Below are 21,517 nucleotides of genomic sequence, written 5' to 3'. Positions count from 1 at the left end.
TGTAAATAAATTAAGCAAATTAAAACAGAAATATCAATTAATTCCAAATTTTATTTAATCACTTAATTAATGCCTGTGTTAATTTTTAATATTATTTTTTTTACATTTAGTATTACATATAGTACATATTAATTTGTTTTTCAAGTCATTTGTATAATTTTTTAATGTTGGCAGCTTTCATCCTCCGTACTTTTTAAGTCCTGCAGACCAGTTTATTTCTCACTGAGCACCAGGATGGATTTTTTGGGAATAAGAAATGTTTGAAAGCAATTCACCTGGGCTAAAAGATACGTTTATACATCTAAGAAGTGTGTTTCCGTCAACTACTGTACGTCTTTACCCAATAAGGTGCTCTCAAAAACTGAATTTCTAGAGGTGCAAGCTTTTTTTTTTCTACGGATTATTTTCCCGTCTTGTTTTTTAATCTAGTTTTTTCTCCCGTTATCTTTTTTGGAATTCTGTCTCATTAGATAGGAATGTAAAATCATGTTTCCCGGGAGAGTAAATCTCAGTTTTCAGTCTGTGTTTTTTTTTGTTTTGTTTTATTTTTTTTTTACAGGGCTTTTAGGGATTTATTTGTTTTTTTTGAGGTATTTCAGGAACTCCTAATCTCGTCTCTGTAACCTGGCAGTTTACATAACCTTTAACTTGTAAAACATTGACCCACCAAACACTCACCTGTTCAAACTGTCAGTTCTGTGAAAAAAAAATAAAATTGAACAAGCTTGCAGAGGGCGATCTGATAAAACCTCCATGGGCCTTCAGATCAGATCGACTCGGTGCAGATGCCACTGTTTTGTCCTTCTGAAAACAAACCAAACACAGATACAAATAGTAGAAATGGGTTGATTAGGAGAAAGGCGGCCCCCTTTATGTTCCCGTGTGTTTTGTATCGTGTGTTATTGGTCAAAATGTTTTGTGTTGGTGTTTGTCTCTTAGCAACAACTGGAGAGGAAGCAGCAAAGCCAGTGGAGCCAGAAAAGCCAGTGACCCCTCCCCCAGTGGAGCACAAGCATCGCAGCATCGTCCAGATCATCTACGACGAGAACAGGGTTAGTCATCTGCCGCACACACCGAGACGCACCGACAACAAGCACCAGCGCTCCTTTTGTTATTTGTTGTTGTTGGAGCTTTTCTTTAATATCTCTAATTTGTGCATCCTCAAAGCTGCAAGAGGCTACTTTTTTTTATTTTGATAATTTGTTTATTTGGATTCAATTCTCTTCAATGCAATTCAGTTCAGTGCAGTTTAGTTCAATTCAATTCAATGCAATTCAATGCAGTTTAATGCAATGCAATGCAATTCAATTCAATGCAATTCAATGCATCTCAATGCAATTCAATGCAACTCAATGCAATTCAATGCAACTCAATGCAACTCAATGCAACTCAATGCAATTCAATGCAGTTTAATGCAATGCAATAACACTTAATTCCTCCCTGAGGGGCACTTTGTAAGGCAACGCAGAGTAGTAAGGTAAAAAAAAACTACATAACGACAAAGACCTAAAATAAAACAATGACTTGGGTAACAAAAAAAAAAAAAGAAGAAAATGCAATAAATAAAGCTGCAATAAATAAAAAGGTGTAAACATTCACTTCACAACAGTCATCTTTAATTAGGTAATTTTTACAGAGTGAACCATTTTTTCCATCTTTTAACACTTTTAAAGCAACAATAACATAAAAACAGAGATATAAACAGAGATATAAATGAATAGAAATAAAAATACAGGGTTAAGTTATATTAAAACAAAATATTCAAATTTTAATCTTGAAGCCGAATTGAAAAGGTAATTCTTTGCATTACAAAAAAATCCTGAATTATATCATACCAGTTCTCTGCTGGTCTGACTGGAGCCTTTTCCTTGTAACTGCTTTTCTAGCAGCTTAGCTCAAAATTCCCAATAAATATTTAGTTTTTTATATTTTTAGATGTTGAGACTAAAATGCTAAACAGGAACCATCCCACTCAAATGTGATTGTTATCCCAAATATAGTCACTAATTCTGCCCAAAACTGAGTGATGAGACTTCTGAGCAGGTTTCATAAAAAAATCTCTCTCTCTTAGCCCAAACAAGAGGATACTTTTCAAGGGTTCAAGAAGTTTATTTTCCATTTGTACATGCACAGACCGGCAGTACGGATACATTTGCGCAAGCTTAGTGGTGAAAAAACAACAGAGATAAATAAACACTGTAAAGTACAATTAAATACACACCATAATAAAATACAACAAGTTCAGTTAGTTTCTTTTGTTTGTCACTGAGCTGAAATTGTGCATCTTTCTGAGAACATGTGGGTTCCCGCTGTGTCCTCACAGCAGGGCCGACCACACGGTGACCACGGCCGACCAGGGCAGGTCTCCTCCCCGAAACCGAACCCTTAGTGATGTCTGAACACGAGTCTCGGGACTTTTAGTGGCTGAATCTCTGTGGTTTGGAGTTAAGTTTTTCTCCAGTGTGCCTGTTTGTGCTTCGAAGCCTCATTTTACAGTTTCGTTTTTATTCTGAGGCCACGTTTCTTTAATATTTCATCTTTGTGCATCCTGGAAGAGGCTACTTTTCTTTTTATTTGACATTTTGTTTATCTGGATGCAGTTCAGTGCAATTCAATGCAGTTCAATGTAATTTAATGCAATAACATTTTATTCGTCCCCGAGGGGCAATTTGTAAGGCACGTAGAGTAGTAAAGTAAAAAAATATATAAAAATATACCCAACGACAATGAGCTAAAAGACTTCACATTTAGAATTAAAACAGACCTACTAAAAACAGAAAAGTCTTTTCTTTGCATTTTTAAAAAAAATCCAAATCTGAAACAGTTTTTTTAGAGCAGAGTTTATAAATTTTAGATCATTAAAAAATGTTTACAAACCTTTTTATTTATTTTTTGAGAAAACAAAACTAAACTGAAAGACTAGAAGGTTCATACAAAGGTGCTTAAAGTACTTGAATTCGACACTCGGATATTTAAGTAAGTCCTGGAATTCCTTGAAAATCACACATTTTTAAGCCTCCGTGCAGGCGACAGCCACAGCTGGAGGCATGATGTTTTTCGGGCTGACTGTGGTCAAAGGTCAAAGTCAAGTGTATTGTGGTTTTATGCATTATATTGATGTTTTGCAGAAGTGTTAGAAAAAAGTCTTTTTTTGCTACAGTGTGTGATATTTCCTTATTTATTCTTTTTTTTAAAGGAACTATACTTGAAACTAAAAATCGAGCGCAGAGGCAGGCCTCATTATCTGTATTTCAGCTGAACAATTGTGTGTGTGTGTGTGTGTGTGTGTGTGTGTGTGTGTGTGTGTGTGTGTGTGTGTGTGTGTGTGTGGAGGTCACTGTAGTTCATGTCTGTCAGACAGTGTTGTGGTAGGAGACAGCTGAGACACGCCCTCCTCCTCAGTCAGCCGTTAACCCTTTAGGCTGTAAAGCTGCTCCAGCGCTGTGCGCAGCGGTCGGTCTGGCAGCAGAGGTTGTTTTTTCTCAGTCTGTTGACGTCGAGTTATGAAAAAAGGAAAATCAAGAGTCAGTCAGTGTTTTCTTGCCTGAGCTAACAGTCTTTTTTCAGATCCAAGAAAACCCTTTGAATTGTGCAACAGAGGAAACATTCTTTTTTTTAAATTTTATTTATTATTTTTTTGTGTCGTGTTTTGCAGCTTTGACATTTGTGCAGCTGCTCACTTTCAGATGCACAAACTTTAAGATCAAATAATATGTATCTGAAAATAATCAAGCACCCATTTTTTTCTTTTCTCAGGACTAAAGATTATTATTATCAAAGTTTTTTTTAATCATAGTTTTCTATTTTTATTATTTTTTATTGTTAATATAATACATATTTTGTTTTTTGTTGGTTTTCTAACTTTGTTGTATTTTTAAAATTTTTTCATTTCATATTGTTTAAGATAAGATAAGATAAGATAATCCTTTATTAGTCCCGCAGTGGGGAAAAATAATAATCAATCAAGCACCCATTTTTTTATTATTATTAAGTTTTTTCTTTAATTATAGTTTTCTATTTTTATTGTTGTTGTTGTTGTTAGAATACATATTTTCTTTTTATATTGTTGGTTTTCTAACTTTATTGTATTTTTAAAAGTTTTTCATTTCATATTTGTTTAAAATAAGATAAATAATCCTTTATTTGTTCTGAGTGGGAAAAATTCACAATATTACAGCAGCTATTCGGTACAAAGAAGTATAAGCAGCGGAGGAAACAATACAATTGTAAAAAGTAATTACAAATATAAAATTATTAAGATATTAATGAGTTAGATAATAAAAAACAAGGTGCTAAGTATGATTTTAAAAAAAGTGCAAAAAACAGTAACGTAAATAAATAGAAAAAAAAATACATTTATATAAAGAAATAGGTTTATTTATTACTATCAATGTTATTATTATTGTTTTATTATAACCCATTTTATTCATTGTTAGTGTAAAACTGTTTCCTGTATATTTATTCTCATGTTTAATTTTTTTTTTATTTGTAAATGTTTATTATTAGATTTATATTGACCTCGTAATTAAGAATATTTTCTGTTTTTTCTTTTTAATTTCCAGAAAAAAGCTGAAGAGGCTCATAAAATCCTGGAAGGTCTTGGTCCTAAGGTTGAGCTGGTAGGTGATTTAGCGGTTAATGAAAATATTTGCTCTGAGTTTTGAGGAGCAGGGCCCGCTCAGGTCAGCAGCAGGTTAGATATCGCTGCTTGCCTAATAGCTGATGATTAATCCACTGTTTGTTTGCTCTGTTTTTTCTTCTTTCTTAGCCGCTCTACAATCAGCCATCGGACACAAAGGTGTACCACGACAACATCAAAACGTGAGTATCTGCTTTTGCTCCACTGATTCATTTAAAAAAAGTCCAAAAGCACCGGAGCAGATGCTCGGCGCTCTAACGGGATCTCAGCCGAGGAAAGTGTCAGGGGTAACGCTGACATCAGCGAGATAAACCCGGCTGATAATTCGGTCTAATCTGATCGCAGAGTCACCCGCTTCAGTTGCCCGACTGACAGTGAGGAGAGAGGAAGTGAAAGGGCGTGTGCGTTAAGTGTTGGGGTTGTGTTGTGGGTCGAAGGCCAGGGCGTCTCGGATGAAAAATGTTATCAGCGTGCAGCGTGAGAGCGGCCCATCTGGCTCGCTCTTTATCAGGACAGAGACCACCTCTGTGTGAATCTGCTGCACAGGACGCTCTCTCAGGGTCAGCCCTCCCCGCAGGCCGCCATCATGTGTAAAACACAACAGTTCGCTGTATTTTGGACCCTTAACCCTTTAAAAACCTGGATGGACATCGGTGCTGCGTTCCCTTTTACAAGCTACTTCACACTTTGAATCCTGAAAAAAAACGGTTTCATTTCTTTCGTAAACTGGGCAAAAGGCAACTTGGCTGGAAATGTCCGGTAAACTGGAAGAAATTAGTAAAAGGTGAAATGATAAATACCCCCCAAAAATAGTTTAAAAACGTGAGGATTATCTGGGGTGGCCCAGTAGCTCCGTTGGTAGAGCGGGCACCCCATGTACAGGGGCTGTGTACCCTCGCTGCAGCAGCGGCTGAGGGTTCGATTCCGGCCCCTGGCCCTTTGCTGCATGTCATCCCAATTTCTCTCCACCTTTCACGCTATATCTGTCCTGTCTCAAATAAAGGCAAAAAAGGCAAAAAAAAAAAAAAAAAAGTGAGAACTATCAGAAAATTTGCAGAATTTTGCAAAATTTAAAAAATAATTATATCATAAAGAAAAATATATAATAAAAAATATCTAAAATAAATACTTTTTTTTACTTATTTTCTGGTAATTTTTCTTGTAACTTTTTTACTAACTTTTTTTGCAAAAAAAACTTTGGCCATGGCATGTTTTTGAAAGAAATCAAACCAATTTGTTAAGTTTCAAAGGGTTAACGGTGCAAATGAACAATGATATCCATGATGTCCTTTGTTTGGTGTTGGCAAGTAAACCAAATTTTTCCCTCAAAGATTTTTCTAATTTACATGTGCAGTTTTACGGAAGTTGAGAAGTGCCGTGCTTGTGATACATTTTTTTTTTCTTAGAAAACTCTTCTCTAAAAATCCCAAGTCAGTTATTTAGTAACCTCAAAATAACAATCCCCCTTTTCCCATGATGATGGATAATTTTTTAATGATTTTTAAGAATATAAAATGCATATTTCTTTATTATTTATCACGAGATAAGCAATTTTTGTTTTTTAATTACAAAATAATTTATATTTGTGCCCAAATTTTAACCCACATTGTGATTCTTGTCAAAAAAGACCAAGAAAGACCTTTATTTTCAGCAATAATTTTCTCCCATTTGATAAAACTTTTTAAAAAACAAAAACATAATATTGCACATTATATAAATTCCAGTCATAACAAATTTAAAGTTATTCAGCTGTAGTATTTTTTTAATTAATTCTTTTTCATAAAAAAGGAGCTCCAAAGTAAAAAAAATATCATGAAATAATCATCTTTCATATTACCTTTTATACAAAAACTTTTCTTTCTAGGTTAGATAAAAAATCAAAAGGAATTCCTGCTCATAATTACCCTGACTATGAATATTCTGTTTTCATATAGTTTTATGTGTTAAGTTTTTGAAAAAAAAGAAAAATATAATCCACATTTTTATTTTAGTCTTTTGTTTTCTCAATAATTTACATAAATTAACTTTTAATTTTACATAAAAACAAGCTTTGTCATCTTGAAATTATTAAATAACTCATGATCTTAAGGTAACGGCACTAAAAAAAAATTGCAATCACGGCACTTCTTGGCTTCCGTACACTTGTACTCGCTGAAGGAGGCACTCGTCTCTCTCAGCCCGGATCTTTTCTTCTGAAAATAAAAGGTTTCTTGTACTTTTTTCATGTGTTATGCAACTTTGTGTGCTCTCTGTTACTCCAGTATTTTTTGCTAATGAACAAAGTAATTGTCATTTCACTAATTAGTGTTGTTTTCTTTTAGCAAACCAAGTCATGAGGAAGAAGCTGATTTTGTTTTTTAAGAGGAGGAACCACGCATCGTAAACAAAGGGTAAGTGTCCCTGCTGTTTGGACAGCATTGTGGACGTCCCAGGTATTTGTGTCAGCGCTTGGACACAACATTTCAGGCGCCACCCGTTCCCATGGTCGGTGCGGCGGTCAAAATCACGCAGACTGTTTGCACTCGGATGACTCAGCTGACCAGCGGGAATATTATTGGATTTTTTAAACTTTTGATACGCAGTATTTCCCTGTTTACTTAAAGCTGCAGGATATTGTCTCACTCTGCAGAAATTCAACAAACTGCATTTTTTTTGTTTTAACTTTTGCGTTTTTTGGGGGAGTTTCACCACACTTGGAGAGGACATAGTTTTAATATTACACATAAGCACAGTTTTCCCCCCAAGTTTTGTTTATTGAAATTTTCAGGGCATACATGTATCAGTAGTTTCATTTTAAAGTTCTCAATTCTGTATTCATACAAACCTCGACACAACACGGAGAATTAAGGAGATGAGAGAAGAATTAGTTAAAAAAAAAAAAAGAAGACTTTAATGTTAATTAAATATTTAAATATTAATTTTTATTAATATTAATTATTAAATATTAATAAGTTATAAAAACACCCATAATAATAGTAATGATGATGATAATAATAATGATAGAATAACAATCTAAGATTTTTAAAAAAATCAAGAGTAAAATAAAAATACAGTTTACAGTTCAAAATAACATTATAGAAATAAAGATAAAATGAAATAAAAGGTAATGTTGACACCAAAAAATCGAAGTAAACACACCACATGATTGCTTCCCTGTAGTAAAAATAATAGAAATAAATTAAAAAAAAATAAAATACAAATGCAATATATAGTAAAAAAATGCTATATAGAAAATAATAATGAAAATATAAATATATAAAAAATAATACATGTAACATTAACAAGAACATAGAGAAATGCGTTATTAACATGTTATTAAGTTTGACAGCGCTAATAAAAAAATATATATAAATGTAAGAAAAAGGAGAGAACTGATATACCAGGCGTTTAAAGGGTTAAATATGCATTAAAATTATGAGTATTGTCACATCGAAAGAACAGATTTTAGAAACACGCTGGCCAATATATATATATATATTTGTATTTCCACGGCTCAGTGAGTCCCGCCCTCTCTCTGCTCCCTGTCAGGGTCACTCGGAGCATTTTTGAACAATGGCAGAGTGGCCTCACGCCAAGATGGAAGGTGAAATGTTTTGCCTCTCTCCGCAGAGGTGGAAACGAGGCTGTATTGTCCTCCCAGCGCAGGAATCTTTCCATGTCTTCACCAAACGGTTTTGACTCCTTTGATTTCAGTTTTTGATGCAGTAAAGTTCTATATTTTTAGCTGTAAAAGACGGTCTTTGTTTTTGTCCTTTAGGACTTTAATTGACCAGTTGTGAATAAATCCACATGTGCAAAAGACGTGAATGTGTTTGTTGAAAGTAAGCTTCTGCAAGTTTTTGACTAGAACAAGCTGTACCTGAATCAGGGTCACGCATAGTGACACAGACGCAAACCCCACAACAAAACACTAACGAGTTCCTGAACGCCACGAAACTCTCTCAACTCGTCTGCTCCCACTTTAACTTTCTGCAGCTTCTCTGTAGGTTTTCTTTTTTCCCTTTAATCTTTGATACTGTAACACTGATTTCAGTGACATGTATTTTTAATTTATTTATGCTGCATTCAGATGCCTTTTACAAACATTTAAACCCTGAACAAATTAGTTTAATTTCATTCAAAAACATGGGAAAAAAGAAAACAAAAACAACTTGACAAGAGATGTCCCTGCAAATTGCAAAAAAAAAAATGTATATGTAGAAAATAAAATTTTTTTAAAAAAGCTAGGGAAAAAAATGTCAGAAACTATGTTTTAAAATTCGCATGATGATTATATATGTAAAATTATTTTTTAAATAATTTTATAGAATTATTATAATTTTTTAAGTTCACTCGTAGGACTGCAGGAGAAACATTCATTTGATTTTTAATAAAATGCCCAATTTTATTGATGATGATTGTAAAACCCCAAACTTAAGTAAGTCGCCCATAAGTAATTTTTTATGGGCGACAAGAAATAAGTATATTAAATTTTTTAAAAGCTGGGAAAAATTTCCAGACGGATACATTTTTATTTTTATTTATTTAACCTTTATTTAACCAGGCTGGTCCCATTGAGCTGCAGACGGAGACAAAATACAATTTCACACATTTGAATGTAAAAAATTGTAAATTTAAACTTTAACTAAAGTTCCTCAAATTGCAAAAAAAAACAAACAACAAAAACAAAACAGTAAAATGTGACCAAAAATGACCTAAAAAATTTGTTTTAAAAAAAAGAGAGAAAGGGAAATCATCAGAAAAGTATTATATAACTAAGGAAAAAATATCAAGAAATTTTATTTATAATTATGTATTTAAAATTAGGCTACAGAAAAAAATAAATCGAGAACCTTTTCCAGATCAATCCCTGCTTAATGTTTTTTTTTTACTTTTGTTATTTTTTTGTTGCTAATTTCAGTAATTTTCATGTAACATTTTATTAATTTTGTGCAAATGTGCAATTCACTTTTTACAATTTTTGATTTCCTTTTTTTTTGTACGTATCCTGCAAGCACTTTTATTTATTCATTTTTCGTACTGATGTTTTATTTCTTCACTCAGATTGCAGAAAAAGTAGTGCTTTTGAATTTGGACGCAGGTTTACGGGGATTTGGATAAATTAAAAACACAGATCCCACTGTTTCGATTGCATTAAAAAGTTTAATTTTTTGTTATGTATATAGTGTTTGTTCTTTATATCTGACAGTTTTTTCCTTAAAATTAGATTTTAACAAACTGCTATAAATTGAATTGTCACGCCTTTTTCTTTTATTACTTGCCAATAAACAGCCCCAATTTTAAATTAACTATGTTTATAAAATGGTAAAGATCTCAGTACATTTTGAATCCGTGTTACAGTTGGCGTTTAAGAATACAGTGTAGATACAGTCGACAGATTTTATTTTGTAAATATGAAAAATAAGGAGCTTCGTCATTGTGTTTAGTTTTTTATTTTCCTTCAGGATTTTTTGCTTATCGTATTAAGCTGGGAGGTGATTATGGCTCATGTTGTTCTGATGGGTGGCTGTTCCTCTGATTTTTTTGATTTTTTTTTCATGCGGTGGTGCACACAGAACAGAAGATCTGCCAGCGCTACGACCAGCTGATGGAGGCGTGGGAGAAGTAGGGTGGAGCGGAATGGAGAACAACCCCAGACGCAAAGCCAAGGAGAGCAGGACGCGGGAGTATTACGAGAGGCAGTTACCCCGAGATCCGCAAGCAGAGAGAGCAGCAGGAGCGCTTCCAGAGGTAAACATCTGCACCGCTCAACGCTTGATGTGAGGACGTTGTGTCGTGGTACAATATGCTCTCTGCTACGATTGGTTCCTGCTCCATCACGTATTCATGGTTGTTTCGTGGTCGCAAAATGTGAAAAAAAAGCAAGCAAAAAGCAAATTTTTTAAAAAAATAAATTATGGCCTTCCAAACCACAAATTTTTAAGAGGAAAAAAAGGCAGAATTTTCTCTTTAATAATGGCCAAAAACATTTCAAAAGTCAATTTTATTTATAAAATTGTGTTTTAAAAACCCTGTTTTTGCATGGATAATGAAAAACAAATATATTCCTCTTAACTTTCCTCTCTCTGCCTGCAGCTGTGCATGTTTGAGCTGAATCATTTAACACAACATATTAAAAACAACAATGGTGCACATTTCAAGAAAAGGAGACGTGCAGAGGAAAACCCAGAAAACCTCAACGGGCTCGACATGTGAAACTATCAATCAGTGCATACGGACTCTAACATTATTGTAAAACGTCGCCGTAATGTACCTCCACAGGCTGCACCCTTTAAATCACTAAATTGCCCTGTTGTTCTTCAGGTCTATTTAATAATGTTTTAAAAGTTAGTTTTTTTCCCTCTTTGACCAGAAATGTTGGCATTTTCTACCGCAGCCGTGCAAAACTATCGGCGAGTTTGTTTGTGCGCCAAGCTGACCGTAAACAGACTTAGAGGCCATGAGTCGTAAAACTGCGGTTTTAAAACCCCAAATATATTCAAACGTGCCATTTACAAGTCCAAAAAAATGCTCCTGAAACCAAAAATAATGTTTTCATTTCGTAATCAGAAAAATGCTTACGTTCAGAAAAGGCCACGATAACGTTGGCAGCCACACGCAGACGTTTCGAATCGTCTCCTGTGTTTTTTAAGACGTCTTTTCAGCTACGGCCCAAAGAGAGGACGGTAGGTGATGTGCGGTGGCCTACTTTGGGCAGAGACGCTGTGTGTGGGTGGGAGACGGGGTCAGGGTCCAGCGTCTGGTTGTTCCTGGCGCTTGCTGACGCTTTGTGCTTTCATTGAAACCTCCAAGAAAGAGTTTGCATGTCAGCACTGTTTATTTCAGACTGCCAGACCGTGAAGGAGGAAGCAATAACCAGTAACTGTGCAGAGACTCTCTTATTCATTAATAATGGTCGATACAATCATCCTGTTCATTAACAGAGCTCCCAAACATGGCTCCTGTCGCCCATATTAAAAATCCGACCGTGGTTTTGGTTGGAAAAGAAACAGCTATGAAAAAAATTGTGGAGGCTTGGAATCTTATTTCCTCTGAAAGGAATGCAAATTTAATGTGACATTTAAAATAGAGTTGTAACATTTGTTTTTTGTGTTTTTTTTCTGCAGGGTCGGGCAGAGAGGAACGGGTCTTTCTGCAACGATTGCAAGAAGCGAACACGAGATTTCGGAGATCATAGACGGCCTTTCTGAGCAGGAGGTGGGTACTCACTGGAGAGCATTTTAACCCTGTGAAATATGAGTAAAATCAGCTTGATTTTCTTTCAGAAACATGGAGAAAAAAGGCAAAGAAATTAACCAAAAAAAATTGCCAGAAATTAGAAAAAAGTGCAAGAAATAAAAGTTTTAAAAAAAACAAAACCAAAATAAATTATATTATATTATATTATTATTATTTATTATATTGAGAAAAAAGGTCTCAAAACTATATTTGGGAAATATATTGGGGAAAAAAAATATTTATATATATATTCACATATGTATTAAAACATGTTTTATATAAACCTGAATTTATTTAATATTTACAATTATTTAATAATAATTTTGAATGTTTTTTTTTCCTTATTTACATATGTATTTCTATATTAATTAATTCTACGTTTTCTACATTTATACACATGTAGTTCTAATAATCAGGAATATAGCTTCATTTTTTTCATTTTTTTTATTTATCTCTCTTTTCTCTTTAAACTAATTTTAGCCAACCAAAACACTTTTCTTTTCCAAATATTTTTGACTGGAAAAAAACTTGACACAGTGCTGAGCTGCAAAATTAATGTTCAAGTTCTCAGTTTTCAGATGATGAATGCAACTTTTATGCTGAATATACTGTTGACCTGCCAACTCCCCATTACGGATCGCCTGTCCCCCTAAAAAAGACAAAACGTAGAAGAGGTTTATCTGCATACGCCGTAGATGCAGAGAGCTGTTTTTTGAGCTGCTCTCTGTTGGGAGTAACTGTGGTCGCCTTCTCCGTCTTCGCTCCACAGAACAACGAGAAGCAGATGAGACAGCTGTCCGTCATCCCTCCCATGATGTACGACTCGAGCAGCGGCGAAGTGAGTGAAGTTCATCAACATGAACGGCCTGATGGACGACCCCATGAAGGTGTACAAAGCCGGCAGTTCATGAATGTTTTGGATATCCGAACACGAGAAGGAGATCTTTAAGGAGAAGTGAGTTTGAGTTTGTTCACAGTTTGTCCCTCTGAGTCTGTAGTAGAGCCCGATACCGATTTTAGATGGAAAAATTCACAGATTACCGATATGGCGACCGATAAAGTGAATTTTTGAGCTGCAATGAAAATTTCTGTGTGGATTGTGTTGTGTTCTGATTTTGTACCAAAATTATTACGCAAAAGTACTCAGAAGGCTGCTTTCTAAATAAACAACTTTTATTCAACAATTTACTTATTTAACATTTAACAAACAAACATAAAGAATGAATGAAAATAAAATAAACATCAGTTCTCTATGTGTTCAGCATCAGTCTTCACTGACAAGTCAAATAAAGGATATAAAAACAAACATCAGTACTGTTTGGTCTTTGCTGACCATTTAAATAAAGAATAAATATAATAAATAAATATCTAAATAAACATCAGTACTGTTCAGTATCTGTCAATTTCTGACCATTTAAATAAAGAATAAATATAATAAAAATAAATATCTAAATAAACATCAGTACTGTTCAGTATCAGTCAGTTTCTGACCATTTCTCAACCTAAAACCATCGTTTTTCTATGTTTTTTGGTCTGTAAAAAAGTTTTCTTATCAGCGCATATTGGGAAAAAAAATATATACGCCTGATATTCTCCGATATATCAGGCTCATATCGGCCGATAATATCGGTTTGACCGATATATCGGTCTGGCTCTAGTCTGTAGTATAATTTTTAGACCGTAATGCCGCCGCTGACGTGCACTGATGATTGGCTTCTCTTTCCAGGTTTGTCCAACACCCGAAGAACTTCGGCCTGATCGCCTCTTACCTGGAGAGGAAGGTAAACTGCTGCCTGTATTTTCACATTTTTTACGCCTGTTTTTTTGGCTGTGAAGGCTGCAGCTGGAGGTATTATTTTTTCTGGTTGTTAGACCGTCACCATACGGAATTTTCCTCAGATTTAGCGCTAACATCCACCTGGACTCAAAGATGAACTAATGAGATTTTGGTGGTCAAAGGTCAAGGTCACCGTGACCTTTGAATGATATCTCAGAAACACCTTCAGGGATTTTTTTTCAAATTTGGCACAAACATTTAAGTGGACTTGAGGATGAGCTGGTTAGAATTTGCTGATCGAAGGTCAAAGGTCAAGAACACTGTAACTTTGTAATTTGTAATTTATTTATTTAACCCTTCGGGCTCACTCTAATATTACACAATCTTGTATTGCACAAAATGCGCTTTTCAAAATCTTTCAAAAGCTTTAAAAAAATATTACACATAATATTATTTTCTACTTTCATCAAGTTATTTTTATCCAACATCAATCCTAATCATAAATATCAAATATTCATTAATTTTCAGAATTTTAACTTTTAATATCAGGGTTTTTATATGTTTGGGTTGATTTAAAAAAATTTTTATTATTTTTTTTAGTTTTTTTTTTATTATGTTTTTTTTATTATGTTTTTGGTATTGTATGTATTTTGTGTTGAACTGCACCTTCCTGCGTATTATTTTAGTCTTTTTGTGTATTGCACTCGTCCAACTTTGCATTGCACGTGCTGCACAGCAGTTTCCCTCGGGACAAATACATTTCTATTTTATCTCACGTCTTATCTTTCATATTCTGGCTCTCGTTTCAGTGTGTTGCCGACTGTGTCCTTTACTACTACTTGACCAAGAAGAATCACAACTACAAAACGCTGGTGAGGCGAAACTACGGCAGACGGAGAGGAAGGAACCAGGTAAACATGAGATTTTATTACATACGTGTTTACAGTTTGTTCCCTCTGTGCGTGACGAGATGCTCGCTGTTTCCTCTTTGAAGCGGTAAAAAAATTTAAATGGAGACGAGCAAAGTTTGTTAAACTTTGCAGAGAAACATGAGTATTTTCGGGGAGTTTGTAATGGTGACGCCTCTGTCAGGTGGTTTGGGCGTTTCACGTGCTGAATTGCAGCATCGGGTTTGTGTGACTGTTGCTGCACCTGTTTCATGTCTCTTCAGACTGACGGCACATTTAGAGGCTGTGTGCACGGCAACACTTCTTGCATGAAACATTAAACTTTTGTTGAAGTTTGGTCTTTCGTTCACACGGCAACGGTGTTTTCGGGGCCTGAAAATACAAACTTTTGAAACCTGGTTCCAGAGTGTGATTTGGAGACCCGAGCAAATGAGCAACTTAAACAGAAATGACCCAAACATTTGCATAGAATTAATTAAAAGTTGCAAGAAAATGAACTGAAATTAGTATTAAAAAAAAAGAAAAGTAAAAGGAAGAAAAACAGAAAAGTTTCTAAATTAAAGAAAAAAATAATTGAAATAATTATTAGGAAATGGTATCTACATTTCCTGTAGATTGGAGAAAAAAAGTTTGATTTAGGAATTTATTTAAATTTTATATTTAGGGGAAAATGTCCAGAAAACTATATTTCTAATAATCATATTTAAATATATAAAAGTAATTTTCAGAATTATTTTAATTTTTAAGCACTTTTTTCTAGGTCATATTCTCCCTTTTTTTTTGTCTGTTTATTTTGGTCCCCCCCCCCAATTTTTGGGTAATTTTCCTGTAATTTCCTTCTTCAGTTGCTCATTGCCTTCTTCTAGATAAATGAATAATTAAGCCTATTTGCCCGGGCTTCACTGGGCTAATTGTGCAGTCTGAGCTCCAGTTTGACTTTCTTGTTTGTAATTTTTCCCAAAGATACATGAGCATGAAAGATCCAGTATATACACTTCACACAATACACTGAAATACAGATTAATAACGGCATTTAATTATATAAATAGTTTGAATTTGTGGAAAATGTGTTCAGGAAACTGATTCTGTCGCTCGCAGTTAACTAGTTAGGCAAAGTTTTGAGTCTGATTATAAGAGTTGAACCGAGTCCTCCGAAGTGCAGTTTGGTTTCGAGATGTGCGGAAGTGGCCGCAGTGTTAAGAGGATGATTTTATTTTCTCCGTCTGGAAAATGATTGCTCACTGAGGAAGAGGTGGCTCCAGTTAGTCTGTGTGCTTGACACTGTGACAAATCAATCTTTCTTTATGGAGCCACATGAAGCAGAAATGACAATAGAATCAAACAGAGAGTCGTGTCTTTATTTTTCCCACGAAGAAAATGATTAGCAGATTAATCAATGATTAAAACGATGGCTGCAGCTGCAAAATGGCACTTACAGACAAACTGGTGTCTTGTTGAGGCCTTTGTTTTTACACAGGGTTTGTACAGTCGTGAAAAAACGGGGAAAATTAGGGAATATGTAAATCACATTTTTTTAAACTAAATATACATTGAGAGTTTGTGAAAGTCATGGAAATCACGGAAGTCACTTAAACCTCTGCAATTACACATGATGTGTTCAACATTTCACTGTCGGAAATGTGAAAATTCAACGATAATTTCTGTTTTAACATTTTCTGGCTGTGATTAAGGTGTAATTATTATAATTTTTGAAAAAAAGAAAACAGGCTTTCTAATACCACAAGCCAAGCGTTTCGATGGCATGTTTTAAAGAAAAAAAATATTTTCTTAAAACGTCGCCAAAAAAATAAAAAATAATTGCCAAAATGTTTTCTTAAAAATCACAATTAAAAAAAGGCAAAATGTTCTCTTCAGAAACTGCCAAAAGGAAAAAAAAGGATTCCTTTAAACAGCCAATTTTATAAAGATAAAGATTTAAATTTATTTTTTTAAAAATTAATTAAAATAAATAAAAAAAAAGCATGCCTTCCAAACTGAAGAGCCTGCTGGTCTGGAAAGCATGTTTTAAAGAAAAACTGTGAAAATATTTTCTTCAAAAATCACCAACAATTAAAAAACATACAAACAAAAAAACCCCAACATTTCTTTTAAAGAAAAGCCTATTTTTTTTTTAAAGTTTTTTTTTTAAAATTGCCAAAATGTTTTCTTCAAAAATTTCCAAAAAAAGGTTTCTTGAAAAACTGGGGGTGAAAAAGCCAATATTTTATAAAGAAAACATGCCTTTCCAACCAGTGGGCCCATGTTTTCCTTTAAAAATCAGCAGTTAAATAAAAAGAAAATACAGCTACTAAACCCAAGATTAGCAGAAGTTCCTCCTCAGTGATTAAAAAAAAATATTTGACATGCTTTCCCTCTTTTTGCACCACCTCTCTCCTGTTATAAAGAGCAAACAGTCTCTTAGTTATATTTAAATACTCAGTTCTTATCCTGTTCTAAATTCATTATATTTTTATGTGATATATATTTAAAAAAAGTTCATATATTAATTAAAAAGAACCAACAAGGAGTTTTGTCATTTCAGAGAATGTATGGGTTTTAAAATTTGCCTCAAACTCATGGAAAGTCACGGAAAATTACTGTTAAAAATGTGTATGAACCCTGTTTATAAATACAATTGTTGCACCAGAATCCAATAACAAAGATGCACCGTGTCACAGCGCTGTGTTGGCTGACATTTAATATTGATTTCACTCATTCTGATGTCCGTTTTCTCCTCGCCGGGCTTCTCCCTGCTTCACAGATGTGTCCTCGTACAGGACATTCTGTCTCTGCGTCGAGTACATCTGCTGTGACACAGTGGACCGGTTGTGGACAGTTTCTTTACATGGGAGGGGGGCGCGAGAGTTCATGATTTACATGCTGGACACAAAGATGGTGACTTTACCAAGTGACTGGTACAGTTTCTTCACGGGTGATTTGCGTCAGCCATATTTCATTTTTGCTCCATTCATAGTCTGAGGACTCTGGCAGCAGCTGAGAGAGGACTTGTCTTTCTGTGATGTAAGTAAGTGTGGAAAAAATGTCTTTGTGTATTGACAGCTTGTGACTGAAGGCTGTCTGTTTTCGGAGGACGCTGCTCGCTTCACACGTTGGTTCTTTCTTTTTGTGCTTTAATTGTTACAACATAATAGACGTGTTAAACAAGATGACTGCGGTGTTTGTTTTTGCACAGTTTGACAAGAAGGCTTTGTTTGAGTGACGGATCGTAGCATCAGACAGTCGATCTCAGTGAGATAATCAGAAAAAAAAGGATCGCTGGTCCAAAAGTCGTCCAAGAACACTGATGAATATGAGGTTGTTGTTCATGCAAGCTCCGGCTCAGCATCTGTAGTGAGCTGGATGTCATAATATCAGTTTCGTAACGCGTATTCAGACCAAACGGCCCTCTAGGGAGCGTCCCGAAGAACTACATAACTTCATGGGCTGTTTTTCTGTTTGTTTTTGCACCTCTAATACGAACGCTGAAGACGAGGCAGCTTTATTTGTATAGAAGTGCTTTACAGAGCACTAAAAAACAAAAATATAATAAAAGATACAGATTTACAATAAAGGAGTTAAGACATGATATATAAAAGGTAGAATTGTTTACTAAATGACTAAGAAAATTATAAAATAAAAATCACCATTAAAAAAGTGCAGACAAGAGGTGCAGAAGTAAAAAGATAATTGATTTAAAATGAAGTTTAAAATAATTTGGTAAGCAGTGTATTAAAAAAAAGTTTTTAGCTTTGACTTGAAAGTGGTCAGAGTCAGGCTTTTCTAACATCACCTGCGAGGTTATTCCAGGTTTGTGCTGCATGATAACAAAACGCTGCTTCACCATGTGAACGCTGGCCCAAAATGTCAAAATTGCATTGTTTTTCCCTGTTACCTGGGCTGAGATTATGGTTTAAAAAGTAGCAGTACAAATAAAATTACTCTTAAAGTTATACTGATATATAGAGGTGGGAGATATATAGAATATACACAATGTGTTGCAGCTTGTTCTATATCTGCAATATATAAAATCACTATATGGCAAACATTGAGTATAAATTGTCACATCAGTTTTAAAAGCCACCGGTGTTTTGGTTCTCTCGCTCTCAGCTCTGTCTCTCTCACAGACACACACACAAAGCAGGGCTTTTGCAGAGCTCCAGACTGTGATTATTTGGTCACATTTTGTGCCCATGGAGCGCTAAAAATACTATTAAAATATGAACTGGTGAGCTTTTAGTTTGTTTCCAGCTTACATGTTTAACAGCGCTGCAGTACCAGTCTAAGTTAATAAGTGGTAGTGGTGGAAATATGAGCGTGTTTGTATTTGAAGAGCTCCGATCGTCACATTTTGCGGCCACGGAGCACCAGCACGAACTTGCAAATAGTAGTAATATATGAACTGGAGAAATGTTTGTTTGTAGCCTGCTCACAGTGAATGAATCTTCATGGTTGGGTTATTTTTAACATCCAACTGTTGACCAGAAGTATAATAAAAGCACCACGAGTCCCGCTTTGAATTATTTAATTAAAACAATCCTTTTTAAAGTGTCATTATAAAATGACTTTGTTTAACTTGGTTTTAACAGTATTTTATCAATATTATTATAAAAGTAGTGTATTCAACTTAATTATATGACAGTGGCTACTTCATTTAACTGCAGTTCAGTCAATAATTTTGATTTTTAGTATTGAACACTAGTTTAAGGGACATTTAAAAATATCAAGATATATATTGTGTATCGCAATATAGCCTTAAAATATCGTGATGTTATTTTAAAGCCACATTGCCGAGCCCTACCGATACAGTGTGGCGGTAGTCGTTATCTCTCAATTTGTGTAACATTTCTCATCAAATTGCCTTTTTTCTCGTGTTTTTTGAAAGAAATCAAAACAATTTGCTCAAAGCAGCACAAGAAAAGTGATATTGCTCCAGGTTTCAAAGGGTTAAAAAGCTTCAGTCCATCTCGTGGTTGTTGAGATGGCTGTTTTTTTTTTAAATCTTCGCCTTAATGCACATCAGGATGTCGTGGCTTTCCAGGCTGCTGGTGTGACTTAACAAACGCAGCCGGAGTGAGTCATTAGAGGGAAGGAAGAGGACGGAGCGAGCAACAGCGAGAGCGGAGGAATGTAGGCCGACTGAGAGAAACTGGGTGAAAAAACCCTGAGCGAGACCGAGTCAGCGCTGGCAGCTTATCCGCTGAGTGTGTGCTGTTGGGTTTTTTTTTTCCATTTCCTCTTTCTTGTGTTCCTCACAGTAAGAGAGTGAGCGAGAGAGAGTCCCCCCCTCTCTGAAATAGCAGAGTTGGTACAGCCCAGCCATCTGACAGGCCCAAAAACTCACTGTGCTGCTGTGAGTGCCAATCAAAGAGGAGTGCTCGGCAGGGATTACCTTGAGTGACCCTGCATAGATTAGTGCGTGCATGTGAGATGGACAATTCTTTGGGCGGCTTAAGCGGCCTGATGACACGCTTTCCCGGAATATGTGCGGCGGTGCCGTGGCCCGGCAGCCCTTCTAAGGAGCTCTGCTATGGTGCTGTCCTGCCCCTCTACTGCTACCGTTACCACCGCTATGGAAGCACTGGAGGGTAAACTCACATTTGCAACACCAGTAAGCTCGCAGCAGAGCAGAGGGGGGTTTTTGACCAGCAAATGAGCGTGCAGGTATGTCACCGGCCTCAAAACCGCACAGTTTGCTTTCTCGGTATCTTCTCATTTTTGCCTGTTTTCTTCTGCTCTGTTGCCTGGCTGCTGTTACTTGAGGCTTGTAGGCAGTCAGCTATTTTAGGGTAGTTTTTTTCCAGGACATGTGCAGACATGGTTTCTAATTTAGCAGAGACTATGAGGAGTGCATGTGTGTTTTTGCTGTTTCTGGGAATTAGTTTTTTAATGTCATATTTTATAGTGTGTCAGGCGTTTAGACACACTGGCGGCTTTGTAACATTCCTTGTGCAAATGTGCTTTAAACGTGGACGCCTGCATCCCCCAATGAATCCTAAAAAAACTAATCTAAATCAATTTTCTGGCTCGGCATGCACAAAACCACAACAGTAAACACACACTCTTGTGGAAGCCTGCACAGGCTACACCCCCCGCTGTGTCTGCCACCACTTTACTTCCAAAAGTCTCTCGCTCATATTTCACATCTGTAAAACACGTTTTTTCCACAGTAAAAGAACATTTTTTTAGCAGTTTTTTCTTAATTTATGTAGCTTTTCCTGTGTTTGAGTCGACCTGTTTATGTGCGGGTCAGTGTAGGACAAGCTGCAGCTCAGTGTGGCGTTTTATGATCATCTGTATTTAATATCGGCTGTTTATTATTGCAGAGTTTTTATCTGCGTGACAACTGCAGGAAGTGAAGTCGCTCTGTTATTGTGCAACTTTCATTTATTTCAGTGACCTCCCAAAGCTTTCGCCACGTTTGTTGGGCAGTTTGCACAACAAAAAGTTGCAGCAATGTTACCTTTCGAGCTGCGACGATTGGTCGATCAACAGAAAATTGATTATTAAATAAACATTTTAGCAATTTTTTAAGTAAAAAAAAGAAAGCCAAACATTTGCTTCATAAATATGAGAATGTGATGTCTTTCTTTGCCAGATGTAAAATTAAAGCTCTGGATTTTTGGACTGTCAGTTGGATAAAACTATTAAAAGAAAACAAACAAAAAAATGATGTTGATCCAGGTGTGAAAGGGTTAACCCTTTCACACCTGGATGATATCAGTTTTCTTGTGCTGCGTTCAGACGCCTTTCACAAGCATTTAAACTTTTAAAACTTGAGCAAATTGGTTTGATTTCTTTTGAAAACTTGTGGGAATAAGGCACTGAGCAACTTGGCAAGAAATGGCCCCAAAATTGCAAAATTACTAGAAGATAATCATTTAAAAAAATGTAAAAATGTCCAGAAATCTAAAAAAAAATGTATAATACTACTAATAATAGCAATAATAATAATAAAAATTATGAGAATTTTTAACT

At 35.3% G+C, this 21,517-nt stretch overlaps 1 pseudogene; it reads left to right on the top strand.

Moving 5' to 3' along the window:
* The window catches only part of LOC121952708, a 59,154-nt pseudogene that overhangs the window by 13,012 nt on the left and 24,625 nt on the right, over positions 1-21,517 (top strand).

This window comes from Plectropomus leopardus, chromosome 13 (genome assembly GCF_008729295.1).
Source record: "Plectropomus leopardus isolate mb chromosome 13, YSFRI_Pleo_2.0, whole genome shotgun sequence".
Taxonomy (NCBI): domain Eukaryota; kingdom Metazoa; phylum Chordata; class Actinopteri; order Perciformes; family Serranidae; genus Plectropomus; species Plectropomus leopardus.
This window is presented reverse-complemented; position numbering and strand designations above follow the sequence as displayed.